Source organism: Macrotis lagotis, chromosome 4 (genome assembly GCF_037893015.1).
Source record: "Macrotis lagotis isolate mMagLag1 chromosome 4, bilby.v1.9.chrom.fasta, whole genome shotgun sequence".
Taxonomy (NCBI): Eukaryota; Metazoa; Chordata; class Mammalia; order Peramelemorphia; family Peramelidae; genus Macrotis; species Macrotis lagotis.
In genome coordinates, this window is record NC_133661.1 from 244938577 (window position 1) to 244953493 (window position 14917).

Genomic DNA, 14917 nt, shown 5'->3' on the forward strand with positions numbered 1-14917 from the left:
CACTTTGCTTCTAGATATTGACATAAACAAAAAGGTCTGTGGAAATACTAGATAATACTAACATGAATAAAAAAGGAAAATAAGTTCCAATGAAAAATTAAATTGTTCTTAAGACAGATGATTAAAAAGCACCTGATCAATTGGCAGAATGTGTCCTTGGATAAATTCAATTTGGTCATTAAATCCCTGTGATCTTAACAAAAATTCTACATTTTGTTCTTCTGTCTCTTAGCATTAAACCAATAGATATAAAACCCTTTATCTCTCTATTCTGTACCATCTTCAGTTTTATTCTGTCTCCTCTAGACATAAAGCTTAACCAGTCTAAATGTAAAGCTTAACCAGTGATACTCTACATCAAAGAAACACATGTCTATGGGACCTGTTTGCTTAGTAATAGTTTAGTTCACAACTTTTCCCAAATAAATAATTTTAAAAAATACTTTCACTTAAACTGGAAAATGTACTAAATAATTTGTTCTACCTTAAAAACAATGGTTATAATGCACATATAAAACTATAAGGATAATCCAAATTATGTTTTTTTTTTGTCATCCACTTCGATTATCATATATATCTAGGCAAGTCTCTTAAATAGCAATTGATTTCATTGAGGAAACTCTAATAGTCTAGTATTGATGAAGTTACGTCCCATAAAATTTTAGTATTTATAAAAGACAACTTGGTGTGCTTTATGTTTGAGAAACCTAATTATGATTAGAAGTCTTTTTCTATCATCATAAAGAATATATATATATATATATATATATATATATGAAAGACTGAAGCAGAGAAATCATGTCATGACCTATGAAAAGTCTACAGTAAATAATTATCAGATCATAAGGGGAAAAAATGCCCAGATGGGATAAATTGAGGAAAAGAAAATCAAAATGTCACAACACAGGGAAAGCATGATCGGGTCAAGAGAAAATCTAGTCACAAAAATGGGGAGAAGAGCTAAAAGTCAGGGAGAAATGTGAAGCAGGAATGCCACTCTAAAGCTAAAAATGCAGAAAGCCAATTCAAGTACAAGGAGCCTAGAGTGCCTAACAATGACAGTTTGAATTGTTCAGAATCATTACCTAGCATCCTTTTACACTACCGACCATGGCCCTGTTTTAACCTAAGCAACTGCTTGAACTAACGTTCACGTACTAAAACTCTTGCTTTCTTTCAGAAAGTCAGTCAGTTCCGAAACTGAAAATACAACTCACTTCTGTTTGAGTTTGGGTCTTCAGTTCTATCCTATACTGTCCCTTCTTTCATGTCTGCTGTAATGAATCCTACCTACCCATCCATCCCACTTCCAACTCAGATAGATGACTTACACAAACTTCCAGTTAACATCAGTCCTATGAATCAGATCTGATGATGCCAAATTTAGTTCTCTTACCTGTACTATACTATCGCTATACTTCCTTAAACAAATATATAAATATCTAAATTATGATGAATATATTTGATATAATTATCTTAATTTCTCTGGGAAAATAGTAATGTGGTTGTTTGTTAGTTTGAAAAAAAGTTTGTCTCTCTGGCTTCATGTGGGAAAAAAAAACAAAGAAAAAATGAGAAACTCAGGAATCTGACCAGGAAGAAAGCACATAGCTAGAAAAAGACAATAATAATAGTATCTAATATATGGGCAGCAAAGTAGCCAAGTGGATATAGCACTAGAAGTCAACAGATCTGAGTTCAAATCTAACCTCAGGTACTTACTAATTATGTAACCCTGGGCAAGTCATCTATTATTTTTCTCATCTATAGAATTAGCATGAGTAGGAAATAGCAAACCATTTAAATATTTTTGCAAGAAAAAATGATGTCATGAAGAGTCAGAAATGAATGAACAACAGCAAAAACTAATATTTACATAGTGATTGCAGGCAGCCAGACATTTACAATTACTGTCTCACTTGATCATCACAAAACCCTGAGGTACTGTTATTATTTCCATTTTACAGGTGAATGTAGGTAGGCAAAGGGCGGTTAAGTTACTTACCCAAGTGACCCAGCTACTTACTAATCTGACACTGTATTTGAAATAAGGAATCCCTGACCCTAGACCTGGCGTCCTATCCAGCAGGCCACCCAGTTGCCAAAAAAGATTCAATGGAATCAAATAACAAAGAGAGATCAGACTGGCAAGTAGCCTAGGAAAAATATAAAAGATTGGATCAGAAGAAAAGAAAGAAAAAAGATTAAAGAGTTCTCAAGGAGCCAGACAAACAGTGGTCAAGTCATCTCTTGACATCAAGTGTCATATATTTTAATTATAAAGCAAGTTTCTGAGACAGTAGGTTGGACTCAACTAGAAAAACATCAACAGTACTTTAAGTGCATACTATGGGACAGGCATAATGTCATGAAGTTTTATATAGATATAAAATGTCCAAAAGGTGAGGTTTTTTTTTTTTTATTCGAAATTGTCTGTGTAAAAGGTGCTTGGCCATTTAAATAAAATAGCTGAATAGACACTGTAACAGAGTAAGTTCATGAAACCAAGCTTCCCAGATAGCAATTACTTCATAGCACTGGGTCAATAACTCAGCATCAAATCTCAGTTTCTACATCACAATATCTTGCTTCATGGGGTAACTGTGAAGTGAAAGAATCAAATAGGAAAGCTCTCAGTAAATATTTTACAAACTTTAATATTTAAATGGCAATGATCACTATTTATAAGTATCACTGATCCTAAAATATTTAAATCAATTAAGTCATTAAACATTTATTGAGTGCCTACTTTATAAAAGGCAGAGAATACAAAGGGAAGGAAGGGAGGAAGGAAGGAAGGAAGGAAGGAAGGAAGGAAGGAAGGAAGGAAGGAAGGAAGGAAGGAAGGAAGGAAGGAAGGAAGGAAGGAAGGAAGAAAATCAGCTCTCTCAAGAAATTTACATGCAACTAGTAAAATATAACACAATACTAAATAAATGTGATACAAGAAAAATTAGAGAAAAATTGAATGAAAAAAGGAGTAAAAGTTGGGGGAAAATTTATAAAAGGGAGATAAGCAACAGAGATGATGCCTATAGGAAAACAAAGAGGTAAACATGAGTAGAGAGTGAATACTTGGTGAGGAAGACAGCTAGCCTGTGGAGTTTGAACGTAGGAAATAAGGAGGCAACTAGGTGGCACAGTGGCTAGAGAACCAACCCTGGAGTCAAGAGGACCTGAGTTAAATGCAGTCTTAGATATATATAATAATTACCTAGTTGTGTGATCTTGTAAAAGTCATTTAACCTCAATGCCTTAGTAAAAAAAAAGTTTTTAAAAGTGAATTCAAGGGGTGGCTAGGTGACATAGTGGATAAAGCACAGGCCTTGGAGTCAGGAGTACCTGGGTTCAAATCCAGTCTCAGACACTTAATAATTACTGAGCTGTGTGACCTTGGGCAAGCCACTTAACCCCATTTGCCTTGCAAAAAAAAAAACCTAAAAAAAAAGTGAATTCAAAAAAGGTGGGAAATATAATGTCAAATTTCAGGAACAAATAGTAATCTAATTTGTATGAATTAAAGAGCTTATACAAGAAATGTAATGCTTTGAATATCATTGACCTGCATTTCAACACAGCATTTGACCCATTCTAACAGTGATTGAGAACAAGAATGAAAAATTTGGGCAAAATAATTGAGTAGATTCAGAACTGGTTGGATGAAACCAAATGCATCATCAAGGATGTGATATTAATCTGGGAAGTTTGGAGTTCAAGAAGGATCTATGGTAATTAGTATTTTTATCAGTGACATAGATAAAAGGTTACATGTCACACTTGTCATATATATAGACCTTTTGGGATTATATGGAGAAACTAACAAAATGCATAATAGAGTCAGTATCCAAATAACATTTCAATAGTCTGGAACAATGAGTCAAATCTAATAAGGTAAAATTTAATAAAACTAAATATAAATAATAACAATGGTTCCAAAAAAATCAATTTCACAAGAATAAAATTCATATGAATAGTTACATATTAATTCCATTGACAAAGATATGGAGAGTTTAATGAATTGCAAGATAAAGAAACTACCTCCTCACCATACCTCCAAAACTTGTAATATTTTCTCTTTGACTTGGGAGTTCTAGAACTTGGCTATAATATTCTTGGGGGTTGTTTTTTTTTTTTGGATATCTCTCCAGGGGAGATCAGTGGATTCTCTCAATTTCTATTTTCCCCTCTGCTTCTAGGATATCTGGGCAATTTTCCTGTACAAATTCTTTAAAAATGAAGTCATGGCTCTTTTCCTGATCATGATTTGAGGTATCCCAATAATTTTTAAAGTATCTTTCCTGAATCTGTTTTACAGATCAGTTGTTTTTTCAATGAGATGTTTCACATATTCTTCTAATTTTTCATTCTTTTGGTGTTGAAATATTGAGTCTTAACCTCTTGTAAAGTCATTAGCTTCCTTTAGCTCCATTCTACATGTGAAGGATTTGTTTTCCTCAGAGAGCTTCTTATCTCTTTTTCCATCTGGCCAATTCTGCTTCTTAAAGCATTCTTCTTCTCCTCAATAACTTTTGAACTGTTTTATCCATTTGATCTATACTGGTTTTTTTAACACATTATTTTCTTCATCATTTTTTTGAATCTCTTTGACTAAGTTGCTGACTTCTTTTTCATGTTTTTCCTGCATCTCTCTTAATTTTTTTCTCCAATTTTTCATCTATCTCCCTTTTTTCAAAATCTTTTTTTGAGCTGTCTTAGCCTGAGCCCAATTTCTGTTTTTCTTAGAGTCTTTACATGCAAGAGTTTGGACTTCCTCATCTTCAGATTGAATATTTTGATCCTTCTTGGGATCATAGACAATGTATTTCTCAATGGTGTTCCTCTTTTTTCTCTGATTACTCATTTCTTCAATCTGTGCCTGGTTTTGGGGTGCTTCCTGAGCTTTAGAGTATTATCGGGACACCGCCCCACCAGGATCCCAGTGTGTGAAGCTCTGACTTCCCTCCTGGTCTATTAATGACTACAAGTGCACCCCTTTGCCAAAGGGTTGGGGGGGGCTGTTCTATGGGGGGCCTGGACTGCGATCAGGATCTAAATGAGGTTATAGAGCCCCAGAGTCCTATGCCAGGTACATAGAACAGACCTCTGAAGTCTCTCTCCACTCCTCGACCTTTGGTGGGCTGGGGACTCCAGGCTCAGTTGCCTGGAGCTCCTGATTACTGGCTCCACACCAGCTTCAGTTTCCTGGATCTGGGCAGCCTTGTGGCCACCAATGATAACCTAACCACATTGACTGCCGCAACTTCCCTGAGGACTGGGGCTTCCTGCACTTCCTCTGGCAGAGGTCCCCTCCGCTGATCTTCCAATTTGTACCCAGTACTCACTGGGGTCTGGGTCAGGAAACTGCCCCCACTGCCATGATGCATGGCTCCCAGATACCCTGAAGTTCCCTCCGGGAGCCTGAAGTTTCTTCACTCTGGTAGGTAACCCCTCTAACCCTGTAGAGCAGAGCCTTTCCACCATTTGGTCTGGAGAATTACCTCACTGGATCTTTCTTTGGGTTCTAGCTCCTGAAAAATTAGTTAGAGTCATAATTTTAAGATTTTTGAAATATTGTGGAGAGAACACCTAGAAGAGGCTCTTCTTCTGTTGCCATCTTGGCTCCGCACTGAGAGACTTAATGCGTGCCTCCAAAACTTGCTTCCTTGCCTCATAGTGCACCCCACTAGGAGCCTTCTCTTCTCAGATCTGACTCTGTCACTGGAGACATGAAGCTTTTAGTATAACTTGACAATCAGTAGCTATGTGAATATGGGCAAATCACTGCGTCCCAAGTTTCTCCATGTTCCTCAACTGCTGTGAGGCAGCTAGTGGATACAGTGGGTAGAGCACAGTGAAGGCTTCCTGGAGTCAGAAAGATGAGTTCAAATCCAGCCAACAGTAATGTATGGCTTCCTGGGAAAGGTCTTGGAAATTTACTGATAATTTAAAATATAAATTTGATCTAAAGCTGCATGCTATCCAGAATGAGGAAGAACATAGACCCATTCTGCTCTCAATGAATCAGTTCAGATCAAGAACACAATGTTCCATTCTGAACCCATATATTATAGGAAAGACTGTAGTAAACTGGGGGGGGGGGGGGGGAAGCAATGGAAGGAAATGATGGTAGTAAAGGAATCTGAGATCATCATATTTAACAATCAGTTGTTCAGTTCAAGGAATGCTTTGCTTGGAGAAAAGAGGACTGGGAGCAAGCTAGTTGAAAAGGCCTATGGAAGAAAAATCAGTCTTATATTGCTTTGTCTCAGGGAGAAATTCTGGAAGCAATAAGTTAAAAAGAGACAGATTTGGGTTTAATGTAAAGAAAAAGCTAACAACAAATACCACTGTCCCAAAGCTAAATGGTCTAATTCAATAGCCAGTGTTTTCCATCTTATTAGAACTCTTCAAATAAATGGTGGGAAACTTTGTCTGATATTTAAAAGAAGGAATTCTTGTTCAAGGATGTGTCAGAACAAATGATGCTTTCAATCACTTCCCAATATGAGGTTCTCTCATGTATGGACTAGATGCTCTCTTAAGAGTCCTTCCCAGACTTCTGGCCAAGATGGTGGAGAGAAGTCAGGCACAGTTCTAAAGTCTCCTGATCTTTCCCCATCTATCATATGGAACAAACTTCTTAACAGAATTCCAACCCAAAAAACCCATAAAGAAAAGCCAGAAGAAAGAACAGGTACCTCAGGATTTGTCTTCTGCAGCTTTGGGTGAGTTCTGGTGGTGAGTCCGGGCACAGAGGGATCAGCCAGATTAGCACCTGAATTGGAGCCTGGGAGTCTGAGGGCCCAAGAGACAGAACTGCTGGATCAGCAGTGGGGCTAGACCTCAGGGGCTTGAGTCAACTAGGGAGCAGAGGCACTGGTGTTGGTGCTGACCCTCTGGAGTTTGCCAACAGGGCTGGGGGGACAGTTCCGGTGCAGAAGAGCTGCAGACATCATCCCTGGGCTCTTCTGGTCTAAGAAACTCTGAGTCCACACTTCCAATGCAGCTGAGGCCCCTTCACAAAACAAACAATTTCAGACTACTTCTGCCTCAGGTACAGGTGTGTGAGCAGAAGAACCAGCCCAGCTGACAAAAGGGAGAGGAATGACCTCACCCCAAAGTAAAGCCTACCATTGATTGAAGGCAAAAGGATTCAATAGATCCAACCCCTCCCTTCAAGCTAAGGGAGAAGGCCTCAATCAAGGTCACAGACACTCCAGAGAAAGCAATCAGCACCTCCTACTGGCCAGCCAGAGAAATTGCATTCAGTGAGTAAAGCTTCTAGTGATCCCAACACCAAACCCCTGTGAACCAGCCCCTCTCCAACTCAAGGTCTTAGCAAAATGAAGAAGGGTCAGCAGAAAGGTGGATCCACACAAAAATTCTTGGAAGGAAAAGACCCTAACTCAAAGAGACCTAGAACCTTTGAGGAGACTATGAACTGGTCTACAGTACCTTGAAGAAATAAGGAAGGAGTTTAAAAATCAATTGTAAAATTTGAAAAAAGAAACCCAAGAGAAGATTAATACCTTGCAACAAGAAAACAAATCCTTAGAAAATACAATTGGACAAATACAAAATGAGAATAAATCTCTCAAAACCTCAATTGGTCAAATGGAAAGCCCTTTCAAAAGCAGAATTGGCCAATTGGAAAAGAAGTTGCAAAAGGTTAATGAAGAAAACTCCTTCCTATAAAAAAAAGAATGGAGTCTGCAGAAACTAATGACTTCATGAGACAGCAAGAGCCTGTCAAACAAAATCAAAAAATAGAAAAAATAGAAGAAAATGTAAAATATCTCATCAACCAAACCACTGACCTCAAGAATATGTCAAGAAGGGGAAACTTGAAAATTATTGGACTTACTGAAAACATTCAAGAGGAAAAAAGCCTGGACTTAATATTACAAGGATCTAGTGATGGAAAATTGCCCTGATATCATGGAATCAGAGGGCAAAGTAGTTATTGAAAGAATACATCAATCCCCTCCAGAAAAAGATCCTAAAATGCAAACACCAAGGAATGTTGTGGTAAAATTCCAGAATTAGGGGCAGCTAGGTGGCACAGTGGATAAAGCACTGGCCTTGGAGTCAGGAGTACCCGGGTTCAAATCTGGTCTCAGACAATTAATAATTACCTAGCTGTGTGGCCTTGGGCAAGCCACTTAACCCCATTTGTCTTGCAAAAAAACCCCTAAATTCCAGAACTATCAGATAAAAGAGAAAATCCTGAAAGCAGCTAGAAAGAAACAATTTAAATATCAAGGAACCATAGTAAGGATTACACAGGACTTGGCTGCATCAATATTAAGGGCTCCAAGGGCCTGGAGGGAGATATTTAGAAGATCCAGGGAGCTTGGAATACAGCCAAAAATCCACTATCCTGCAAAGCTGAGTCTTCTCTTCCAGGAAAGAAGATGGACATTTAACGAAATGGAAGAATTCCAAAAATTCCTGATGAAAAGGCCAGAGCTAAATGGAAAATTTGGACATCAAACAGAAGCTTCAAGAGACACATGAAAAGGTTAAAGGGGGGGGCGGGGGGCGATAAAAGAAAAAACTGCTATCCAACAAGTTGAAATTGGCTATATCCCAGTAAGGGGAAAAGATTCTCGTAAATCTTGAGAATTGTAACTCTAACAGAGAGAATATACCTAGCCAGAAGTGAAGGACATTCATGACCTATCCATGAGACTGCTATCCAATGGGATATAACTGGCTTCAACCCCACTTGGGAGGAAGACTCTAATTAAACTCTCAAGAATTTTAACTCTATTAAATAGAATGTACTTAGCTAGAAATAACGGATACTCAGACTTTTCTATGACTCATACAGAATGGTTTTTAAAAAACATTAGCTCCCTAAAAAGGGGGACAGGAAGGGGATGGCAAGAAGGAGGGGATTGAATAGGGTAAATCTCATTACATTAAGAGGTACAAAATACCAATAGTCATAGAGGGGAAGAAGGGAGGGGATGAGTAACACCTGAATCTTCTCATCAGACTTGGCTTAAAGTCAACTTACACACACTTAGTTAAATTAAAAAAATCTAACCTTTCAAGTATTAAAAGGGGAAAAGGGAAGTGGGGATGGAGAAAGGGAGGGAGAGGGGGGAGGGGAACTAACAAAAGGAAGGGAAGGGAAAAGGGAAAGGGGAAAGAAAGGGGAGGGAGTGATATAGGAGGGCAAACATGCTGAAGGGGGTGATATTCGGAAACAAGATACTGGGGAATACAGATAAAGGGGAGGAAAGGGGGGAAATGCAAACAGAGGGAAGATAGCATGGAGGGCAATAAAGAATTAGTAATCATAAATTTGAATGTGAATAGGATGAACTCTCCCTTAAGGGAATAGCAGAGTGGATTAAAAACCAGAACCCTGGGGCAGCTAGGTGGTGCAGTGGATAAAGCACCAGCCCTGGAGTCAGGAGTACCTGGTTTCAAATCTGTTCTCAGACACTTAATAATTATCTAGCTGTGTGGCCTTGGGCAAGCCACTTAACCCCATTTGCCTTGCAAAAACCTAAAAAAAAAAAAAACAGAGCCCTACAATGATTTCTATTTCAACACACTCAATTTGGATCAAGGTGCAACATGGAAACAAAATAAAGACAGAGATTGCTTTTGGGGGGGGGGGGGGTTGCGAGGGGAGGTAAGATTGGGAGAAAAATTGTAAAACTCAAATAAAATCTTTAAAAAAAGTCCTTCCCAATTCTTACAAAAACAGCATCATCAGTTATGAAACTCTAAAGTTAATAGGAAAACAAAAAAGATGACAAACATCATAGTGAACAGACCAAGTGAATTCAATATGAATTGTCTTCAAGACTAAACAACACTGACATTTATCATGTTCTACATGGCTCTATGTCCTCATGATGGCCCAGGGAAATATATTTTGTAATCTCCCAATAATTCATATTTATTGCACTTTCAAGGTCAAAATGTACTTGCCTCACAAACAACCAGTAAAACAAAAGTATAAGTACTATATTCCCATTTTAGAGATGAAGGGAAGGGAAAGAAAAAGAAGGGAAAAGAGAGAATAAGCATTTAAATAGAGCCTAGTACCAGCCAGGTATTTTTTATAAAAACTATCTATTTTGATCCTCATAACAATGTTAGGTGGTAGGAGTTACTATGATTAACAATTTGTAAATGAGCAAATTGAGGCAGAGATTAATCAACTTACCCAGAATCACATAGCTAAAATTATCTAAGGTTACATTTGAACTCAAAGCTTGCTGATTCTAGGTACAGTGCTCTATCCACTATACCACATAGCTGCCTCTCAGTAGTTGAGGAAAGTAAAGATAAAAGGAATAAAGTTATTAGCCCAAATTCACACATTTAGCAAGTGACTAAAAGTGTCATGTCTGCAGTAAAGTCTTTTCTATCTAACTGAAGGTGCCTGTTCTGAGAAGATAAGGCTCCTGGGATGATTTACTGTAAAGGAAGAAAATAGGCAATAGAGGGATGGATGAGAGAAAAGTTTCTGGGACAATAATCTGAAGAATTAAAAGACCTCGTTAATTATATCAATAAAGAAAGGGAGTCTTCTATAATATTTTACAAAGAATTATGGATTCATACAAAGAATAACATAGACAAAAGGGACTTCAGAAATCATTTTTATTCAATTTCCTCATTTTACAGAGGAGGAGACTGAGTAGAAAAGAGCTGGTCATAGATTTTTTTTTTCCTTGATATTTTATTTTTATTTTTCCAACTACATGTCATAAAAAGCATTTCAACATTCATCCACCTGCATATTCAAAAGTAAATAGGTTTTGACCACCTTCTCTTTCCACCTCCAGTGGCAAAAGTTGTACATATTCACCCATGTTCAATATGCCTACATAATAGTAATTTTTTATATATGAGGAATTAGGAGCAAGCAAAAAGAAAAAAGACCGTAGGTTAGGAAGGAAAAACATAAGAAAAGTTTTTAAAAAGTAAACATAGTATCCATCAGATTCTCTGGGGTTTTTTGGTTGGTGTTGGTTTTTTCCCCATTGGATATGGATGACTTTGTCCATAACAAATGTCCCAGGGCTGTCCTAGATCTCTGAACTGCTGGGAGGAGCTGCAAACATCAGTTGATCAATTTACAGTGTTGTTATTAATGAGTTCTCTTAGTTCTACTCCCCTCTCTTAGCATCAGTTCATGTAATTCTTTCCATCCTTCTCTAAAGTCCATCCATTCATTGCTTCTTATAGAACTATAGTACTCCATAACATTCATATATCATAACTTGTCCAATAAGTCCCTAATTGATGGACATTCCCTCAATTTCTAATTCTTTGCCACTAGAAAAAGAGCCACAACAAATAGTTTTGAACATGGGGGACTTTTCCCATTTTTTGTGATTTCTTTTGGATACAGGCCTAGGCAAAAGGTATGATCAGGTTTTTTCCCTCTTTGGGCATAGTTCCATATTGCTCTCCAGCATCGTTGGATCTATTTTTTAAAATTTATCTATTTATTTATTCCTATTTTATACAAATAATTTTTATACATTATTAAAATATTCTATTTTTAAGAGGAAACATAATGCCCCCTCCCCCCAAAAAAAACATATAAACCCACATGAGTGATAAAGTAAAGGGGAGAGAGAAAAAAATTAAAATTAAAATAAATAATAATAATAATAATAATAGTAGGTATGGCCAGGTGGCGCAGTGGACGGAGCACCAGCCCTGGAGCCAGGAGCACCTGAGCCCAAATCCAGCCCCATACACCCAGCTGTGTGACCACATGCAAGTCAGCCCAACCCCACTGCCCTGCAAAAAACAAAAAAAGACTCAAAATAAAAAGAAATAGTAATAATAATAGTAATAATAATAATAGTAGTCTGCTGGGTGGCAGACAGGGCACTGGCCCTGGAGCCAGGAGCACCTGGGTCCAAATCTGGCCTCAGACACCCAACAATCACACAGCTGTGCGGCCCCAAGCAAACCACCTCACCCCATTTGCCCTGCAAACCCCCCAAAAAATAGTAATAATAAAAAATGTGCTTCAGTCTATGTTCCAACACCACCAGCTCTGTCGCCTGTGGATCACATTCTTTATGCTAAGTCCATCACAAAAGTTACTTCCATATTTTTCCACCATTGCCATTGCTGATCAACTCCCTCCATTCGTACTTCTCCACTACCATGTACTATATTTTCTCTTTCCTTTCACTCTGTCTCTGCTGTAGGGTAGCTGAGTGGTACAGCAGAGAGATCCCTGGCCCTGAGGCCAGGAGTCCCTGAGCCCACATGCCACCCCTTAGGCCCAACATCCACTTGGCCCTATTGTCCCAGACAGGCCATCCAATCCCAGCCCCTTGCAAGAAGTAAAAAAGAAAATGTGTTAGATCTGACCTCTCTCCCTCCATGGTCCATCTCCTCCTCCATCACTCACATCCCCCCCACTTCCCCTAATCCCCCTTCTTTCCTTCTTACTCTAGATGTCTGTACCACATTGAGTATATCTGTTATTTCCTCTCCAAACCACCTCTGATGAGAACAAGGAGTCTCTCATACCCCTTGCCTTCCCCCTTTCCATATCATTGCAATAGCTCATTGTAATAAAGAAAAATCTCATTATATGAGATATTTTAGCTATTCCTCCTCTCCTTTTTCTTTCTCCCATTACATTTCCCTTTTCTCTATCGACTCCATTTTTACAACACATTATATCTTCAAATTCAGCTTGCTCCTGTGCTTCATCTATAAAAGTTCCTTCTACCTGCTCTATTAAATGAGAAGGTTCATATGAGTATTATCAGTATCATTTTTCTATACAGGAATACAAGTAGTTCATGATCATTAAGTCCCTCATATTTTCCCCTTCTCCTCCACTCTCTATGTTTCACATGAGTCTTGTACTTGAAGGTCAAATTTTCTGATCAGTTCTGGTTGTTTCAACAGGAACATTTGAAATTCTCCAGGTTCATTGAAAGTCCATCTTTTTCCCTGGAAGAGGACATTCAGTTTTTCTGGGTAGTTCATTCTCAGCTCTTTTGCCTTCCAGAATATTATATTCCAAGCCCTACAAACTTTTAATATAGTTGCCGCTAAGTCCTTTGTAATCCTGACTGCAGCTCCACGATATTTTAATTGTGACCTGGTTGCTTGTAATATTTTCTCTTTGACTAGGGAGTTCTGAAACTTGGCTATAATATTCCTGGGGGTTGTTCTTTTGGGGTCTCTTTCTCAGAGAGATCAGTGGATTCTCTCAATTTCTATTTTGCCCTCTGCTTCTAGGATATCAGGCCAATTTTCCTATAGGAATTATTTGAAAATGATGTCAAGGCTCTTTTCCTGATCATGACTTTCAGGTATTCCAATAATTTTTGAATTATCTTTCCTAAATCTGTTTTCCATATCAGTTGTTTTTTTCAATTAGATGTTTCACATTTTCTTCTAATTTTTCATTCTTTTGGTTTTGAAGTATTATGTCCTGATTTCTCAAAAAATCAGCAGCCTCCCTCAGTTCTGTTCTTTGTCTAAAGGATTTGTTTTCCTCAGAGAGCTTTCTTATCTCTTTTTTCCATCTGGCCAATACTGCTTTTTAAAGCACTCTTCTCTTCAATAACTTTGTGAACTGTTTTAGCCATTTGACCTATGCTGATTTTTAACATGCTATTTTCTTCAGCATTTTTTTGATCTGCTTGACTAAGCTGCTGACTTCTTTTTCATATTATTCCTGCATCTCTCTCATTTCTTTTCCCAATTTTTCTTCTAGCTCCCTCACTTGATTTTCAAAGGTTTTTTTTGAGCTCTGACATAGCCTGAGGCCAATTTCTGTTTTTTCTTGGAGTCTTTAGATGCAGGAGCTTGTGCTTTCTCATCTTCAGATTGAGTGTTTTGATTCTTCATGGGCTCACAGGCAAATTGTTTCTCAATGGTGTTCCTCTTTTTACTCTGTTTACTCATTTAACCAGCCTGTGCCTGGTTTGGGGGTGCTTCCTGAGTTTTTGAGTATTAGTGGGACACCTCCACAAGGATCTCCTTGTGCAAGGTTCTGTTTTCCCTCCTAGTCTGTGAATGACCACAAGCGCACCCCTCTGCCACAAGGCTGAGGTGGGGGGGCCCCTGCTGTTCTATGGGGGGGCCTAGACTGCAGTCAGGATCTGAATGTGATCAGAGTCCCAGAGTCCTGCTCCAGGGACAGAGGATGAATCATGGAAGACTCTCTACACTCCCCTCCCTAGGTTCAGCCCTCATACCCAGGAGGCTTCTGCTTCCTGTTCCTGAATCTAGGCTGCCATGGCCATGCTGCTCACAGTGTGCCCTGAGGAATGGGCTTCACATGTTCAGTCTGCCAGAGGTACCTCCGCAGATCCCCCAAGTTGTGCCTGGTGCTCCCCAGGGTGTAAATCAGGAAACTGCCCCCACTGCAGTGAGCCTAAGCCCCCATTATCCTGGGGCTGCCTCCAGGAGGCTGAAGTTCCTTCGCTCTGGTGGGCTACCCCTCCAACCACAGGGAATAGAGCCTTTACACTCTTTTCCAGGTTACCTTGGGTTGGAGAACTGCCTCACTGGATCCCTCTGTGGGTTCTGTCTCTCAAAAATGTAGTTAGAGTCCTTAGTTTAAAAGTTTTAAAAGAGAGCACCTAAGACATGATCCTCTCTTGTAGCCATGTTAGCTCCGCCCCCTAAGGTCATAGGTTTTAGGGGAGAACCAGATATAAAAACCCAAATATCCTGATGTTCCCATCCCTCAATTCTGTTTAGAAAATTTTCACAGTAGGGACATCATTCCTTCCGTTTAAATGTAATATCAGTTTCATTCTCCCCTCCTAATTCTCAGAGCCATAATTAGGATAAGATAACAGAAGGAAGATTGAGGTCAACAATGGTTAGGGTCATTCCTTCTTCCTTCAATGATACTCTAGTCTGCTGTCCACTAAGGTTCCTGCTTCTCTCT